The sequence below is a fragment of the Panicum virgatum genome, chromosome 1K (genome assembly GCF_016808335.1).
Source record: "Panicum virgatum strain AP13 chromosome 1K, P.virgatum_v5, whole genome shotgun sequence".
Classification (NCBI taxonomy): Eukaryota; Viridiplantae; Streptophyta; class Magnoliopsida; order Poales; family Poaceae; genus Panicum; species Panicum virgatum.
Genome location: NC_053136.1, coordinates 55245498 through 55250622, shown reverse-complemented (window position 1 = coordinate 55250622; position 5125 = coordinate 55245498).

The window sequence follows — 5125 nt, the reverse complement described above, 5'->3', positions numbered from 1 at the left end:
ATGACACTGCCACTGAGACTGGCATAAGAGATGCACGTAGAAAATGTTTTTTGAACTGGTGGCTCGTAGAATTTTAACTTCCACGTCATCACACTGTCGAGAAAACACCTTGAAGTGATGGTAAGAAAAAAAAACGATAAACAACAGTTTTATGTCTAGGCCATCATATTTTGTCTGATGGGCCAACTTCCGTGGCAGGCAGAGAATGGGCCGAGAGGACGCCGCAATCTTCGGCCTTTTGGGCCAATGCAGCTGTTGTGGTTCCTCCTCACGCAGGCCGGCAGCAACCCCTCAAAAAAAAAAAACGCATGCCGGCAGTCGGCTCCAAACAAACCAGCGCCGGACGGGGACGGAGTGGACGATCGAGCTCATCGCCGGCCGGCCGGCCGCCCATGACGTCAGAATGCCGAGGCATGGCGGTGTCTTCGCGGGCGCTTGATCCCCTTTTCGACGGCCCGACGCAGCACCATCCGCCTCGCTCATTATTGGTAATGTATTCATCTGCCATCTGGTCACCCATTATCACAACTACGTATAGGATGGTATTCCCCTCATAAAGAGTGTAATTTTAGATTTTTTCAGATAAAATAGTGATGGCGTGTGTCGGTACCCTGCAACAGGGATACCCACTCTTACTGCAGCAAAGCAGGACCCGCGTAGTTATCCGTAGCTGCGCGGGAGAGACGGAGTAGCCAGGCCCCACAGGCCAGGCTTTTCCCTCACCAGGCCAACGGCCCCGGACCGTTCCCCGCCTGAGGATGGGTCCGGTGGCGCCACGTGTCTCCATGGAAGGGAAGCTCCAAGCTGACCGCCGAAGCCTCGGACCCCCAGAGGGGTCCGGGACCTCCTACGCCCGTCCGGACTCCCCTCACCGTGTAGGGGTCCGAAGCCGCCACGTGTCCCGGAGGCGTGGGATCGTGCGCGAGCCTTCCGGAGGAAGACTCGCCCACCTACCGCATTTAATGCGATAGACAAGGCGTGCTCTGCCGCCGTGGTACACAAGACAGCCTTTTGTCAGGCCCCGCTGCGCGCCGCGTATTACCAAGGAGCACAGTGCAGCCGCCTGAGCCGCGCCCGCGCAGAGCCCGCCTGTAGCATTAAACGGATACGACAGCACGGCACTTTTCCATCATGCCGCCTACGCCGCAAGCTACACCGCCCGCTTAAGCAATGTGACGGGCGGTGTCACTAGCTGCGACGGGCCTGACCTGACAAGACGACGCTAGGACATGATGGACGAAGGGCTCCGGGAGCAGGCGAGGGAATCCAAGAGAAAGATCTCCTTTGCCTGCGACGCCATAATGCATGAACAGTGCGTTAGGTTATACTACATCGTTGGACCCACCTGTCGGGGATCCAACGACTGTGTACGCGCCCCCTTGAGATATAAAAGGGAGGCGCTCGCTGTGCACAGGAAGATCCATACAGACTCAAGCTCTCGCACCTCCTCACGCTTGTGGGAAGGCAATACAACACACAGTGGATGTAGGGTATTACGCTCCGGCGGCCCGAACCACTCTAAATCCTGCTGTGTTTCTTGTGTTCTGAAGGGAGATCGATCTAAGACTAGCTACCCCCTGAGTACACACCCTCTGGGCTAGGGCGGGTGCCTTCCGCCACCCGGCCGTGGTTTGCAGCACCACGACATTTGGCGCGCCAGGTAGGGGAGCTAGCTCGTCGCATTTTCATCATCCGCTTTGTCCCCATGGTTCGTGTGGACGACGTGGAGATGACGGAGGGGGTGGCGTCCTCCACGCCACACGCCCCTCGCGTTACTGCTCCAGGGGCAACCGTGCCTGTGGAGCAGCCACCGTTGACGGCGGCGCGAGCCGCCCGCCGGCAAGAGTCAGGGCGCCCATCAAGGGCCCCCTCACAGACTGCGAGCGGCGGAGCTCTAGCCGCGGCTAGGGAGTTGCTTCGCAACCCTCCGGCTGAGGCAGCCTCGCCAGACGCCCTGAGGCAGTGGCGAGACGACGTCGACCGTCTCCTCCACCTGGCTCAGGCCTCCCCCAGTTCTGCAAAGACTGGGCAACGACCTCCGCCTGGCAACGCGGTGGTACCTTACCACCAGCGTCAGGGCGGTGCGTCGGCATCTGTGCGCTCCCCCACCGTGAGGGGTGCACGAACAGAAGACTTGCGGGCGGAGCTCAACCGCCGGCGCGCGGGGGAGGATGCCCGCATCGCTGTCGAGAGGGCGCGAGAGCGCCGTCTCAACATTGAGGGACGCAACCTCAATGTCGATCTGGACGCGGCGGCACCCAGGCCTCCGGTGAACGCCCGGATTCAGCCAGGGGCACCGGTGGCCGGGGTGGGCTGTGCTGCGCTTGCGGAGCACCTCCGCGCCGTGGCGTGGCCACCCAAGTTCCGCCCCCACTTGCCGGAAAAGTACGACGGTACTACTAACCCGTCGGAATTCCTGCAGGTGTACGTTACTGCCATCACAGCAGCTGGTGGCAACGGCGCCGTCATGGCAAGCTACTTTCATGTAGCCTTGTCCGGGCCAGCCCGGACCTGGCTCATGAACCTCACACCTGGGACGATCCAGTCCTGGGAAGAGCTCTGTGCAAGGTTCACAGCGAACTTCGTCAGCGCCTACCAGCAGCATGGTGTGGAGGCACACCTTCACGCCGTGAGGCAAAAACCCGGGGAAACGCTTCGGGCTTTCATCTCGCGCTTCACTAAGGTACGGGGTACCATTCCTCGTATCTCAGATGCATCTATTATTACTGCTTTCCGTCAGGGGGTGCGTGATGAGAAGATGCTCGAGAAGCTGGCGACGCACGAGGTGGAAAGCGTCACTACGCTTTTCTCCCTGGCAGACAAGTGTGCCAGGGCCGCCGAGGGCCGTGCATGGCACTCAGCCCCCCAAGACGGAGACACCAAGGCTGGTGGCTCCAGCGCTACCGCTCAGGGCGGTGGCAAGAAGAAGAAGAAGAACCGGGGTCGTGGGGAGCCGCATTCTGGCGGACCAGTCGTTGCAGCAGCAGCGCCACCAGCGGCGCCGGCTGCGGCGGCAGCGGCTGGGGGCCAGAATACACACGGCAAACGCCCTCGCCCGCAAGGTGGGAGCGGAGGTTCATGCCCAGTGCATCCCACCGCTCGCCACAGCGCTGCTGACTGCCGCGAGATCCAAAAGCTCGCGAAACGGGTCAGTGGGCGGCGGGAGCAGTCCTCTAAGGATGACTCACCCCCTCCTCGCCAGCGGGCCGGCAAGGAGAAGGCCTCTGACAGCAGGGCCGCAGCCGGGGAGAAGGAGCTGGGGTACCAATCCCCCGCTCGAGAGCTGAAGGGCGTCTATCACAACGACGACTCCGATTCCGACAACGGCGACCGCTGCAAGAAGCTGTACGTGATGTATGGCGGGAGCTGGGAGCTTGTCTCCCGGCGGGACGTGAAGACCCTTCGCCGGGAGGTCCTTTCGGCGAAGCCGGGGGTCCCGAGGGCGGCGCCGCACCAGAGGTGGATGAACACCACCATCTCTTTCGGGCCATCCGACTGCCCGGAGAATATGGCTGGAGCTGGTGTGCTACCTTTAGTCACGGCTCCTGTCATATCCAACGTGAGGCTCTACCACGTGCTGATTGACGGTGGGGCTGGCCTCAACGTCATCAGTTATGCAGCATTTAAGCAGCTGCAGATCCCAGAGTCCAAGCTGACTCCCTCTCGCCCATTCTCCGGGGTGGGCCCACATCCGGTGTTCCCCCTGGGGAGCATCACATTGCCGGTCACGTTCGGGACCGAGGAGAACTTCCGCACAGAAAGCGTCATGTTCGATGTTGCGGAGGTGAACCTCCCGTTCAACGCTATCATTGGCCGACCGGCACTCTACCGCTTCATGGCCATTGCCCACTATGGGTATTTGGTCTTGAAGATGCCTTCCCCTGCCGGAGTCCTCACCGTGCAGGGCGACCGCACCGCTGCCGTTGCTGCAGTTGAGAGACTGCACACTCTGGCGGCAGAGGCTGCACGCTCCGAGGAGGATCCGTCCACCTCGCAACCCAGGGCGCCTGCAAAGGCTCCCAAGGTCCAACCATCTGATCCGGACCAAGTTCCCGTGAAGTCGGTACAGATTGGGGCAGACACCACCAGGACCACCCGCATCGCGGGGAACCTGGAGGAGAAATAGGAAGACGCGCTCATCGCTTTCCTCCGGGCAAATGTCGACGTGTTCGCCTGGGAACCGTCGCAGATGCCCGGGATCCCCAGGGAAGTGATCGAGCACAATCTGAGGATCTACCCCGACGCCACGCCGGTGCGCCAAAAACCTCGGAAGCAGTCTGTGGAGCGGCAGAACTTCATCCGCGAAGAAGTCCACAAGCTCCTACACGCTGGCTTCATCGAGGAGGTCCACCATCCCGAGTGGTTGGCCAATCCGGTCGTCGTCCCAAAAGCCAACGGGAAGCTCCGGATGTGCATCGACTACACCAGCCTCAACAAGGCATGTCCAAGAGACCCCTACCCTCTTCCGCGTATCGATCAGATCGTGGACTCCACCTCCGGGTGTGATCTTTTGTCTTTCCTAGATGCATACTCTGGTTTCCACCAGATTCAGATGTCTAGAGAGGATAGGAAGCATACTGCCTTTGTAACAGTAGATGGGCTTTATTGCTACATTGTCATGCCGTATGGTCTAAGGAATGCCTTACCCACGTTTGTGCGAGCTATGAACAAAACCTTCTGTAATCTAATTAGAGATATTGTTGAGGTTTATGTCGATGACGTTGTGGTCAAGACCTGCAGAAAGGAGCTTCAAGCTATATAGTACCAAATCGCAGAAGTGGCCCCACCTGTGGGCTCGTACCTCCCCCAAGGTGGGCCCGGGGGCCACTGTCGGTACCCTGCAACAGGGATACCCACTCTTACTGCAGCAAAGCAGGACCCGCGTAGTTATCCGTAGCTGCGCGGGAGAGACGGAGTAGCCAGGCCCCACAGGCCAGGCTTTTCCCTCACCAGGCCAACGGCCCCGGACCGTTCCCCGCCTGAGGATGGGTCCGGTGGCGCCACGTGTCTCCATGGAAGGGAAGCTCCAAGCTGACCGCCGAAGCCTCGGACCCCCAGAGGGGTCCGGGACCTCCTACGCCCGTCCGGACTCCCCTCACCGTGTAGGGGTCCGAAGCCGCCACGT